The sequence below is a fragment of the Hylobates moloch genome, unplaced genomic scaffold (assembly GCF_009828535.3).
Source record: "Hylobates moloch isolate HMO894 unplaced genomic scaffold, HMol_V3 SCAFFOLD_3, whole genome shotgun sequence".
Classification (NCBI taxonomy): domain Eukaryota; kingdom Metazoa; phylum Chordata; class Mammalia; order Primates; family Hylobatidae; genus Hylobates; species Hylobates moloch.
The window spans coordinates 10,017,160-10,031,384 of record NW_026652278.1 but is presented as its reverse complement, the minus strand read 5'-3'; positions in this window follow the sequence as shown (position 1 = coordinate 10,031,384).

Sequence of the window (14,225 nt, the reverse complement as noted above, 5' to 3'; positions counted from 1 at the left end):
CCACATGGGGTCTGCTGCCTACTGTGTCTCTGGGTCCCATGCTCCTTGGGAAGCCAGCTGTGGTTGTCATGACAGCAGCCACCCCCAGAGCTCCCACAGCATGGAGTCTGGCCTAGCTCAGAGTTGCCAGCCTTTCCCTGCCTACCAGACCACGGAGGTCCAGCCATACACATCATGTGGCTCAACCAATCAGCGAGTGAGAACTGGCGGGTGACTTAGAGAGCCAGCTCTGGGCCTAGAAACCATCACATAGACCACAAAGAAACTCACTGTGGTCCTCAGAGTCAAGGGCCTGAGATAGTATCATCTCAGCAGCAGACATTCAAATTTGATCTTCCTTTCTGAGGCCAGAGGCTGAATCTGGAAGGCCATGACAAGAGTGAGGATTCAAGGAGTGGCAACAGCTGACAGGCTGGCACATGGCATGCTCAGGGCTGTGCCGGGGCTTGTGGAGCCCTGTCACCTCTATGAAATGGGTGCAGCAGGCCGGGCACGGTGGCTCACACCTGTAATCCTAGCACTTTGGGAAGCTGAGGCGGGCAGATCACAAGGTCAGGAGATGGAGGCCATCCTGACCAACATGGTGAAACCCCATCTCTACTAAAAATACACAAATTAGCTGGGTGTGGTGGTGGACACCTGTAATCCCAGCTACTCAGGAGGCTGAGGCAGGAGAATAGCTTGAACCCAGGAGGCAGAGGTTGCAGTGAGCCAAGATCGTGCCACTGCACTCCAACCCAGGAGACAATGCAAGACTCCGTCTCAAAAAAAAAAAAAAAAAAAGGGGCGGGCGGGGGGGGGAGCACTGCAGGCAGCCTGTGCTGGGTGAGAATGCCGGCCCTGTCACTTCCTTACTAATGACTTTGAACAAATCACATAGTTTTTCTGAGTCTTGATGTTCTCATCTATAAGTTGGTGTGACCACATGAGGCAGTGTGAGGATTCAATCTCATATGCAGCAGGCAAAGTGCTGGGAACAGTATCAGGCTCCTGGGCTGCGGCCAGCAGGGCTGTTCTGTGAGCACCTGGGCAGGTAGAGCTCTTTCTCCTCCCCACTGATGTAGGCTTTGCCACCAGGGTCCAAGGCATAGCATCTTTGGTTGCCATTGTTTTACAGAATTTCAAGAGAAATAGCATTCCCTCTTCTGTTTCCTGCACAGCTCCTGCCACACTCTTCTTGGGGTGGGCTCTATCTGGAGGTACCTCCCTTCATCTGAAGCCCTGAGACAGGCTGGACCCTGCTGTGAGAAGGGGGGTTCCTGTCGAGATGCCCACAGGGAGGGTGAGCAAACACGGGTCTGTCCCTCAAAGGTCTCAGCGTGCCCTAGACACTGGAGAAGTTTGCAGGGATGCCAGCAGTGTGGTGGGGGGTTGCAGGTGGTGGGCAGTGTGGAGGCCCAAGCAGGGCCTAGTGGTGGGTCATGGTCAGTCCAGCACTGACACTTTGAATGCTGAAGATGTGGCAGATTCCTGCTCTGGGGCCAGAGATGGCTACCAGGCCACGGAGAGGCAGGGCCCATGGGGCATTCTGGAAAAGTCCTGCTTGGCTGGAGGTCACTAAATGTTGCTGCCAGTGTAACACATAGTCTTGAGGAGGGCCTGGGGTCAGCGAGAAGAGAGACAGAGTGGGGAGGCTCAGAGAGATAGATGGAGACAGGGAGGGAGAGATAGAGAAAGGGACAGAGAGACCAAGACAGAGGGAGGCTCAGAGAGCCAGAAGGAGAGAGACCAAGAGAGGGGGAGGCTCAGAGAGATGGAGAGGGAGATGGGGGGCGGGGTGGAGGGAGAGAGAGAAAGAGAAAGAGAGAGAAAATAGGGAGAGAGGTCAGAGAGAGAGAGACACGCAGGCACTTCCTGAGTGTGCCTGCCAGGCACCGCTGGGCCTGAAGAGGGTGAGCAGGGTGACCGTGTGCCAGCATGAGGGGCTAAGCATTTCTGTGTCCTCACATTTGTTGTTACCCACAGTCCTTTGAGGTAAATATTATTATTAGTCCTCAGTGGACTGTGGCCCATTTTACAGACAACAAAACAGGCTCAGGACCTCCCCACCCCCTCTCCTTTTTGCCTGCTCACTTTCTCCAACCCTCAAGCACAGACCTCAGCCTCTGCCTCCTGAACCCCCCACTGCTCAGCTTTCCCTTCCCTAATCTCACTTCACGGGATGGTAGGGGCGGTCTAGGCCATATCTGCTCACTGTCCTGTGTGCTTTTGGTCAACATGGATGAATCTTGTCTCCCTAATAAAATTTGTCCTTCTAAAGGCAGAGAGCATGTCAAAACCCCCAATAGCATAGTGATGTTCCCCTGAAATTGTGTGCAGATTGACGTGTGTACGCATGTAGCTATTTTTCTGGAGATGGGGAGGTTGTTCACAGACCTCATCAGCTTCTCACATAAAAAAGCCCCAAAGCCCCACTGCTCTGGATGATGCTTCCTCCATGAACAATCTGGGTTCTTAAAGGGACCAGAAATCCCTCCTCCCAGTGTTTTAAGATCACCTAACAAGACAGACACGCTTGAACAAGGCGGTCCAGCTTCTCAATGCTTGCTGTGACAATGAGGTTGAGGAGTGGGAAATGGAGAGCGGGAGGTTCTCATCAGGTTACAGGAAGGGGTCAGGAAGAATGGATGTGGTTCCCAGGACCAGGGTGAGCCGTGGGCTGACTGATCTCAGACCAGAGCAAAGGCTGAGGCTGTGCGTGTGTGGGCGTGTGTGTGAGTGCGTGTATGCATGCATATGTGTGCATGTGTGTGCATGTCGGGGATGGGGGCAAGAACACCCCACCCTCACATGCACTGCCTTCACCCAGTCCCATACATGGCTGCCTCTGCCCCAGCTCAGCCTAGAGCAGGCACCTAGGCTCTATTGGAGAATGTGCACCAAGAAGACCCAGGCCCTTTGTGTCCCTAGGAGGAATGGAGAGGCCTTTCCTGTGTCTTACGGTCAAGGATTCCTGGCTCCTGAGAGCACAACCCCAGAATGCTTTCCAGGGCTAGGAAAGGTACAACTGCTAGTTCACACAGGATGTGGAGCTGGGAGCTGGTGCAGCGAAAGGTTTGTGCCGTGGTCTCCTGCCTGCTTCAGCGCATCTTTGGCTCTGCCTTGGACAGTGTCTTAGACTCAGTATTCTTATTTTAAAGTAGGCCTGAGAAGAAATCCTGCCCAGCTTTCACTCAGTTGTTGTGAGAATTAACTAACAATAATAAATAGACACGTTTGTGTGTGTGTCTACAGTTACAGGTTGTCATTGTAAAGTCCTAAGCAAACATCCCCTGCTAGTATTTCCCTTAATGAGTCCATTGCTTAGACTTCAGTCACTAAGAGATCTGACTGCTGTGGTCACATGTCTCAGGATCGAACAGATGGGTGCAGAGTGGTCAGTGACAGGATCGGGACTTGCGGAACCCCGGGTTGTGTTGTGAATCTTCCACGTGGTTCAATTCCTTCCTTTATTGCTCTATTGCTTGCTTTAGAATTTAGCACACTGAGCCCTTCATGAATGCCATTCCACGCTGAGCCTTTGAGAGTACAGGCCTGGGATCCTGGGCTCTGTCTAGAAAATTCTCTGATCTAAAATGCCAACTGGGATGGAAGCCTTTGGGTCTTCCTGTGCCTATGCTGCTTTCTAGCTGCCCTGGGCCTGCAGACACAGGCAGAGGGAGCTTCACAGAGGAGGAGGTGGAATGAGGATTGCTGGGAAGCAGGCACTGTGCCCAGCGCCTGTCAGGATACATCCTTCACAGGGCTCTGCAAGGGGAACAGCGCTGTGCCTGTTCACCAAGGACAGAGCTATCCTTATCAGGGAGTGCGCTTGCTCGAGGTCTCAGAGGTGCTGAGTGCAGCAGGCTGGGAGCCAGGTCTTCTGACTTGAGGGTGTGTGCCTTTCCTCCTTTACAACCTGTTGCCCTCTGTCTTCTCCCTGTCCCCCTCCCTGATCCAACCCAGTCCCTCAGCTGCAGCCGAGTTTCAACCACGGATGGCTTCCATTTCTTTAATATCCTTCCTTGGTGGTAGCCTTGATCCATATTGAGAAGGATACCCAGGCTGCATCTGGACTCTGTGGGAAAGTATGCAGTGGTCGATTGGCAATGTCTGCCTTGGGCTTGGGGAGGAGGAGGTGCCTGGCATTTCCATACCTTCCCTAGACTCTAGCTATCCCACAAACACTTGTGTGTCAGCAACGTCCCAGGTGCTGTGGTGGCCAAAGAGGGACAGGTCAGCAATGTCCAGTGATGCTAGGCTTGGTGCTCTGCTGTCCCTCCTGTGTGAACACAGTGGTCACAGGCCAGGCATCTCCTACAGCAGTGGAGGTAGCCAGGGCAAGGCCCTGAGTGCGACTGTAGCCAGGGAGAGTCAGTGGCATCTGCTTCCTTCTGAGCTGAATTGTTTAAATGCCTACACTTGCCCCTCAGTCCTTCTTTAATCTCAAATGACCCTGGAGGGTATTGGTGGCAAGACAGCCCTACAGGCAGAGCCTTCACCCAGAGCATGGTTGGCTGCCACACTGTGAAGGAGCCTAGGGCATGGGACAAGGGCCTGGGTGTGGGAATGGCTGTGGGCCCCAGGAGGCAGGGACAGGCGAGCCGCCCCGACCTCACAGGTCCCCAAGCACATGCCACCCCTGTAAGCCTGCCAGGTAAGACACAGCATACCCAGCCACATTTGAATTTCAGTTAAACAACAAATATGATCTTTTAGTATAAAGTATGTCCCCGATATCTTTACTTACTAAATCTGACAACCCTACAGTCTTGCCAAAGGAACTCTGGGCTCCAAAGCCAGAAGGGCTTAGGGCCTCAGCCTCCCACTCTTCATGGAAACTGAGAAAGCCCCAACAAGGAGGAGGGAGGAGGGCCAGCCCTGCCAGCTCTGCAGAGAGAGGCACTATCAGTGTAAGTTGGCAGTTACAGATGTAGGCTCAGAAGCTTGACTGCTGAGTTCAAATCCCAGCTCACTAGCTGGGAGACCTTACGGAAGAGGCCTAACGTTCTGAGCCTCAGCTTTTCCATCCACAGAATGAGAATGAAGGGATAGCTCCCACCTTTCAGGGCTGTTGTGAGTCTATTCATGTAGACAGCGTATAGTGATCTTGCCCGGATCGTACATGGCAATGATCCTTGCAGGCAGTGGTGGTTGTTGCTGTGTAATTTTTGGATGAGTCTGGGGAAGGGGCCTGGGTCGTGGCTTCTGGTCCAACCTCTGTCATGAGCTTGCAGGGTTTCCTTGAGCTGGTCCCACCTACCCATTAGGGCTGCAATTGTCTGTGTGTACAGAGCAGGTTGGACTCAGTTCATTGCAAATTAATTAATTTTATTTATTTATTTTTTGGAGATGGAGTCTCACTCCATAGCCCAGGCTGGAGTGCAGTGGTGCGATCCTGGCTCACTGCAACATCTGCCTCCTGGGTTCAAGTGATTCTTCTGCCTCAGCCTCCCAAGTAGCTGGGATTACAGGCATGTGCCACCACACCCAGCTAATTTTGTATACCTAGTAGAGACGGGGTTTCACCATGTTAGCCAGGCTGATCTCAAACTCCCGACCTCGGGTGATCTGCCTGCCTTGGCCTCCCAAAGTTCTGGGATTACAGGCGTGAGCCACTGCGCCCAGCCTATCTATTTATTTTTGAGACAGAGTCTCACTCTGTTGCCCAGGCTGGAGTGCAGTGGCACAATCCCGGCTCACTGCAATCTTTGCCTCCTGAGTTCAAGCAATTCTCCCGCCTCAGCCTCCCGAGTAGCTGGGACTACAGGTGCATGCTACCATGCCCAGCTAATTTTTGTGGTTTTTTTTTTCTAGTAGAGACAGAGTTTCACCATGTTGGCCAGGCTGGTCTCCAACTCCTAAGCTCAGGTGATCCATCCACCTTGGCCTCCCAAAGTGCTGAGATTACAGGCATGAGCCACCATGCCTGGCCTCATTACAAATTTAAAAGAAATGTTTTATTTGAGTAGCAGAATCATTCTCCAAAAGAGAGTTCACAAAGAACCCCAGCAGATAGATGGCTGGGTGCGGTGGCTCATGCCTGTAATCCCAGCACTTTGGAAGGCCAACTTGGGCAGATCACCTGAGCTCAGGAGTTGGAGATCAGCCTGGCCAACATGGTAAAACCCTGTCTCTACTAAACATACAAAAAATTAGCTGGGCATGGTGGTGTGTGCCTATAATCCCAGCTACTCAGGAGGCTGAGGCAGGAGAACGACTTGAACCCAGGAGGCGGAGGTTGCAACGAGCCAGGATCGCGCCACTGCACTCCAGCCTGGGTGATAGAGCGAGACTCTGTCTCGAAAAAAGAAAAAAAAAGAACCCCAGCAGATAGAGATGAAACAAGTAGAAGCAGATAGAGATTAAACAAACAGAGCTGCTGGGGTTCAGAGGTGGATGTGTGTGTGTTTTATGGGAGGGGCTCTGGGTTAGTCCCCTGCCCTGCCCTCCTCACCTGGTCCATCTTGTGGGCATCCCCTAGGTGAGGCCGGAGGAGCTCCGTGCTGCTGGGAGATCCAGGCAGAAACCTCCAGGAGTGGAAGCTCAGCCCAGCGGCTGGAAGGCTGTGGCACCTCCTGTCCACATGGCAGGCCAGGCCGAGGTGGGCTGGCTACACAGTGGGCCTCCCCTTCTCTGATAAGGTAAGCAGCTTGTTCATTGTCCCAGTGCCACTTGGATCCCAGACGACCTGAGAGAGGGAGAAGGGGCTTTGTTCTCTTCGTTGCCTGGGGGTGGAATAGCCCTCTCTCACTCAGGGCCTTCTAGGTTCTTGTTTAATTAATCCTTCCTCAAACTCCATTCCCAGATATTGAAGTCTACACTCGGGTCCCCATTTTGTGGACAAGCAGGCTGAGGCCCAGTGGCGGCACGTGCTTGGGCCACATGGAGCCAGGGAGGGCTGAATGAGCACCTGCTGCCATCTTGTTGCTGGTGATGTGGGGCCCTGAGGGGTCATGTGAATAGTCCCAGGGCTTGATTAATGGGGGCTAGACTAGGGGGCGCAGTCTCACTTTAGACACTGGGGAGGGAGGTCCACAGAGCTTCAGTGACTTGCCCAGCTCACACCACAGGCTGGAGCCAGCAAAGGCCCCATGCATCTCCCCAGGTGGAGTCAGTGACACCCGCTCAGTCAGCAGACAGCACCTCGAGAAAAAAATGATGTCTTCTTCTGCACCCTTTCCTGCCTGTAAATGGGTCTTTGTTAAAAGCTCTGCCCTGTAAAACATGTAAGACACCTGCCCTGTGTCCAAATTTCTTGCATTTCCTTTTCCTTCCCCTACTCTGTCCCTGCATCAGGGACTCGGACATCTTCTAGGTCAAGTTTACCTTTCACTGGTGATGGGCAAGCGTTACCAATTGATGGGGTGACTCCTTGATCTTTATTTAGGCCAGTTAACCCAAGAAAATCAGACCTTGCTAGTGACAGAGGAGCCCCTCCCTGACTTTCCAGTTGGCCTCAGCGGTGCTGCTGGTGAAGGTGGTGGTGAGACGTACGGACCGCCTGGTTATCTGTTTAATCCCCACTGCTGCCATTTTATTGTAATGGGGCCAGGTGGAAGGGTCAGGTGTCATCATTCAGCCATTTATGCAGTGAATATTTACTGGGCACCTACTCTGTGCCAGTCTCTCGACTGGACAGATACACCCATGAGTCAACCATGACCTGTCCTCTGAGGAGCTCACAGTCTGGAGAGACAGATATGCAGATATCAGAAAATAATCCGAGTCAAAGGTGGCAGAAGCAGGACACACGTGGTGGTGTGGGCATAGAGAGATGAGAGAATGTTTAAGCTTAAAAACATCCACATTATTTTTGCCTTTTGTAAGGCCAAACAGGGAGAAGGTGACAGAAGGGACGAACATGCCCCAACCTGGAACAAGTCGATCATTTTAAAATTTCATTGCTGAACCCAACATAATTCAGACGTCACATCTGGCGAATGCATCAGTTCATTAGAACACAAAAATACACTATCAAACAGACAATCAAATTTCATGTAAAATAAGCTTCAGCATTGAAACGGTTCCTGGTGTTTTATGTGTGTGACTCGGTGGGCAGATATATTTCTTGCTACTAGAGCAAGACTGATTTGTGTGAAGGCTCCCGTCACCAAATCACTCGGAAGGTTGGGAGATAAAATGTCGCTTAGGATAATGTAATTGGCCTTAAGGCACAGGAGTTGAATTATTTTCAGTGATTTATAATCTGGAAATTAAAGACTCACTCATTTTCTAATTTAATTCCATCTTCAATGGAAAAATGTTCACTCTGATCTAAATTGGCGAGTAATGTTGCTAATTCAAATGCAGATGTAATTTCGATTCTGGTAGCAGTTTGCAGTGATTGACGGGTCTCCAAAGAATCATTACGATCCTTATCTCCCAATCTCACAAATTCCCCGGCAGTTGTGATAATAACTTCGGCTAAGGAGAAAAGGGAAAGAAAATAAATTCTCCCCTGCCCTGTGGGTCTGGGGCTTGCCTGTTGCAGGAGGCGAGTTGTGGTTTCTTTTGCATCGGCAGTGTTTGAGACAATAGGGTTGCTTCCTTACCAAATTTGGTGGTAACACTGCAGGTTGAGTTGTTCACCAGTGATCTTTGCTCTACAATATGAATGAAATGGGCCTGGGATAAGTTATTCTCGATTCACAGTTAATTAGCTGGGATTTTACACCACATTTGGTGCAATTCATTGATAAGTCTTAACTACCCAGGGACAGGCAGACAATGATTAGCCATAATCATGCAGGCTTTGCCCTCCGTCTCACGGCTGTCACGTGGATAGCCCATGGTGATGTGTCTTCATCTCGGTAGGCCCTAAGAAGCCAGGATGGAGAAATTATGAGGTCACTCTGGCTGTGTGAGAAATGGCCGGGTCAGAGCGATGGTTGCCTGCATCATCTGTTTGCACAGCAAGGGGGCGGCAGCTGGGTTGAGTCACAGCCTTGGTCCACTGTGCACGTGAACACTCCTGACCTGGCCAAGCAATGGCTCTGGCTACTTCTAAGCAGAATAGATTTCTTTGGCTGACTGCTATTTTGATTAAAGTAAATCCATCAGATTCTGAAAGTTGATGGATTCCATACGGTTTAAACAATCACATAAAGATTTGGGGCAAGTTGTGTTGATTTCTAGGATGTGGCTACAGAGTGTGAGTGAGGAGTAGGATGTGTTGGAAATAAGCCGGCCCCACTTGCCAGCACTAGCTCTCACCTAACGTGAGCATTTCCTCTGCGTAGGGTTTTATATCAGAACGTATTGCTTTATAGCACATGGGTTGTGGTAGTACAACTTTGGGGAATGAAGGAAATGAATCTCATTTGGGAAAGGGAAAGGAATAATTTTGATTTGGATTAAGAATAAAAGGAAAAAGCTTTTACAAAGCATTTATGGCTATTTTAGAATATTTTTAGAGTTTGATTTTTGTGTATATTAAGCTTTGGAGCAAAGACTGCTTATGTCACCCACATCTGTGCTCTCGCCTTATTTTTGAACACACTGCTGACCTATGTTTTCCAGCCTTCCTGGCTTCTTTGATGGAGATTTCTGACCAAGTTTTGACCAAACGAATGTGATCATGTATCTCTTCTAGGCCTGGCCCATAAAAACCTCCTATGCATGATCCTTGCTGTCTCGCCACCCGCCTAATAAATGGAAGAACTCAGAGGACTCTTCCTTCTGTCTCCGAGCACTCTGTGAAGCTTTACCTGAACTAGAAAGACACTCCTATTGGGTTAAACCATTGAGATTTGAGGGTTTGTTATTTAAGCAGCTAAGGTTACTCATCTCAATACAAGCTATATCCAACACAATGGGATAAGGAATAGATTTATTGATTTCGCCAGTCTCCCAGTTAATTATTTGTGTATTTCACGTATGGAACTGCCAGTGACCAAGCATAGGCTGATCTCTGCATGATCCATAGATTAATGAACAGCATTCCCATTTTGCCTTGAATCACCATGGCCTGGAATATGATCACTAGTAAGTGGGAAAGGATTTTGGTTTCACAAATATATGAGCAGCTCACTAATACTGCATTTATATCAAGAACAAAGGGTAGCAAACATGCTTTCAATTTCAAGAAAGACGTTTTCACTTAAATATGAAGACTTATTGAGACATCGTGTATGTCTTTGATGATTGTTTTCCTGGTTGTAGATTTAGCCAGCATTCGTCTTAACCACGTTAGGTGTGATGGACAAAGACAGCTGGATGGAGATCAGTCACCTTTTTCCTCCTCCATCTTCTAGTGGCCTCTTTCCCTAACCTCTCTACACATAACTATTTAACATATGTTGGAAGAATTATCTGCTGAAGGTCTTGTTGATGTGCTATGCTTTCATCCAGCTGAAGGAATCTCAGAGACCATGGCATGAACTCGGAGAATAGATTCCCTGCTGCTTTTCAATAGAAGCATCAAGGAAGTCCAAGTAACTGAAATTCATCGAGATACATGGTACATTGTCGGCACATGGTACATCAGTCTTGCTCCTACCTACTTCTGGCCTCAGTGTTCATTGTACCGTCAGTGTCTTTTGCTTTCCTGCTCCAAAAATCCTAATTCCCTGGGTGTTCACTGGATAAGCTAAGCACATTCTCGCCTCCTTGCTTTGTTCATGTTACTTGCGCTGTCTGGAAGGACTGTCCCAGACTATGCACCATCTTTGGAACACAGACCCAAGTCATCTCGCAAGTTTCAGCTTAAGCGTGAGTTCATCCTTGAAACCTTTTCTGCCCAGCTCTCCTCCCACCCATGAAAGACCAAATCTTCTCTTTTGTTGGACTGCCTCGTCACAGCACCTAGGATTTTGCACTCTAGTTTGTTTGCTCATCTTTCTCCCTCTACCCTGAGTTCAGAGGGCAGGATGGTGATCTAATTGTCATTGCCATATTATTCATATCTTATCATGATTATCACCACCAGTTATATTACAGAAATATCCATGATACCTCATTCATGCTGCACCTGGGGGAATGAGCAGCCTAGTTCCTAGCTAATTTCTGCCTTCAACTCTAAGTTTTGAGAATCCTTTTTATTGTGATGCCAGGCCACTGGCATGTCACCACCTGAGTGTCCTCCTCTGATCAGTAGTGATAGATGGTGCTGTTGCTTCAGTTTGTGGCAGACCATCCCTATACACAGAGCTGCTCATGGCTAAGCATTTGGGTAGCTCTTCTGTAAATCACCAGGACCACTTGATGCCAACAGGGGTGACAGAACCCAACTGTGCCGTCACTCTCAATGCACCTAATTCCCTGAAGCCATTCACCTAATAACCTGTGGTTCAGAGTTCTACAGGCTAATGACACATGTACATAAGTGTTTCCTTTTGCTTTTCAGATTTTTTTTTCTTTTAATTTCATTAAGTGCCCTCTTGTTCCTGTATCAACAGTGAGTACACAGAGACACTGATTCACCTGCTCTTGGGCAGTCATCTTAGTACATGAGTATCCTCTTACATGACCCTCTTTTAGACTAAATGCTTAATCTTTTAGTTGGCCATCCCCTTGAGGAGTTTTGGCTCTGGAACTTCAGGAGCAATCCTGTAGTCTATTTGTTCAGCTTATTGTTTCTTGATGATAGTACTGGTAACAACTACCAATTATCAAGTGCTGATGACAGGCTAGGTGCTGTATTAAGTGGTTGGCATGCATTTTCTCACTTGATCCTCATAACCAATGCTATATGTTAGAAACTACTACCTCCACTTGATATATAGAGGAACTAAAGCCCAGAAGGGTCAAGTCCAAGGTCACATGGCCAAGCAGCATCGAAGCATTTTAACCCATTTAACCCATACTTGTATTGCGTTCCCCTCACACTGGCACCATCTGGCTCCCAGGCCTGGAGGCTCTCTGATGGTAACACCAGGGCCTGCATTTGTACCTCCCCCATGGAGCCTGGCTCAGACTTGACAATTGAATGGAAGAATGGCTAGAACCAATTCTACATTCCCAGTGTCCAAATGCTGAAGTTTTAAGTATAAGTAGGTGTCATTTTTGTTAAGCCCTTGTATTAGGATATTCCAGAGAAATAGAACCAACAGGGTGTGCGTGTGCTTGTGTGTGTGTGTGTATGTGTGTGTGTGTGTGTGTGTGTAGGATGAAATTTATTTTAAGGAAGTGGCTCACACAATTTTGGAGGCTAGCAAGTTAAAAATCTGCAGGGTATACCAGCAGGCTGAAGACCCAGGGGAAACTGATGATGCAGTTCAAGTCCAAAGAGAATCAAATCCACTGTAGAATTCCCCCTTGCTCAGAAGATGTTGCTTTTTGTTCTACTCAGGCCTTCAACTGATTGGACAGGGCTCACCCACATTATGGAGAGCATCTGCTTTACTCAAAGTCCACCAGTTTAAATGTTCATCCCATTCTAAACACCCTCACACTAACATCCAGAATAGTGTTTGACCATGTATCTGGGTACCGTGGCCCAGCTATGTTGGCACATATAAAATGAACCACTGCAGCCCTCTTTCTCTGTTTTGAGGAAGACAATCATGGAGGTATTTGGGGATTTACAGAGCACAGTGTCATTATCTACAATAGGCTCTGGATTCTGCATTCGAATCCTAATTCATTTACCCACCATGAGACTTTAGGAAAGTAGCTCAACCTCCCTCATTCACTGGAAATAAGTGCTGGGAGGAGTAACACCCCAGGCTGATGGGGAGAGGAAATGGGAACATGCATGGAAATGTGCCCCGAAAGTGTTAATGCATGAAGCTCAGGAAATGAGCTGGATTTACGATTTTCTGCTGGGACATGCACTTCCTCCCTTGACCCCACCAGAATGGTGTTTCCAGCCAGGAATTCCCAATGATGCGGCTGTCTTGGGTACCATGGGCAGCTCTCCTTTAGTGGACATCACATTGGGCTCCCTGACCACGGCCAAAGCAAATAGATCATGGGCAGCCAGAGAGTGGCCTAAAGTCCAGTTGAGTGATGCAGAGCAGGCCTGGGCGGGAGCGCATCCTCAGAAGCGATACTTCAGAGGCGGCACTTTAGGAGCGGAGCATGTGGACACCACCTGGTGGCTTGCACTACTTTTTAATTTTTCTGAAAAACCTTGGCTTAGGTTTTGAGTTCCTGAGCACGTTGTATATTAACTTATTTGATCTATGAGGTCAGTAGCATTCCTCTCATCTTAAACATGGGGAGAAGAGAGATTGAGTCACCAGCTGAGGACACATACTGGCAAGCAGCAGGGCCCAGGCTGGACCCCAGGATGCCTAACACAAGAAGCCATGTTCCCAACTACTACTCTCCGCTGCTACCAGAAGCTGTCATGTGACCAGGCCCTTCTTAGAAAACCAGAACCTAAGAGGGCTCTATGACTTGTTGCATACAGTGGTTCCGAGACTCCCCTGTGTCACCTTGGTGTGGGGGGGGTCCCTTTCCCTCCCAGAGCCTCACTTTCCCCATCCGTCTAATGGGAATCCTCCCTGTGTGGCCCTCCTTGGCCTCTGGGATTTCCTCTGGCTCTGAAGCTCTCTCTTTTATTGTCCTGGCCCCAGGCAACAACTTGCATTGCTCAGCAAGAGTAGATGTACCCCAAAGAATGGAGAGCCGACAGTTGCCACCATATCGTAAGGACTGATGTTTGCCCCACTTCAATCCCTCTGCCTATTCCACTTTCCAACCCTTCCAGAAAGTTCCATGCCAGGCAGCCTGGGTAAGGCAGAAAGGCTGGGCTGGATGCTTGGGTGTGACCCCCACAGGGACTCCCTATTCTTTCTGGCTGTCCATAAAGGTGCCTGTTTCAGAATGTCCAGCCACCCAAGTGGAAAAACACACAGCCTGAGGAAGGAAGGAAGGAATTGGGGGCTGGGAGAAGGGGTGAAAAGGGATTCTAGTCTTGGAGTTGCTGTCCTGAGGTGCAGGTGGTGAGAGTTTGTGTGCGCTCTCCTGGGGCCAGGGCAAGCTGCCCATGATCCATTTGCTTTGGGAACATGGTCAGGTGGCGCAATGTCATGTCCACTAAAGGCAAGTATTGTGCCTGCACCATCAGCTGGATTGGAAAAAAACCCAATGCCAGGATACTGCTAAACGCCAAGTTGGGAGGCGGAGAAAGGAAGGTGACCAGCAGCTCCCTATCACATGCCAGGAGTGTGCCAGGGGCTTCCTGACCACTCTCCCAGTAGCCCACTAGAGTTCCCACTTTGCAGATGTGGAAACTAAGTCTCAGAACCATTAGGCCACTTGCCAGAAAACCACACAGCCAGCCAGCCTCAGAGCTG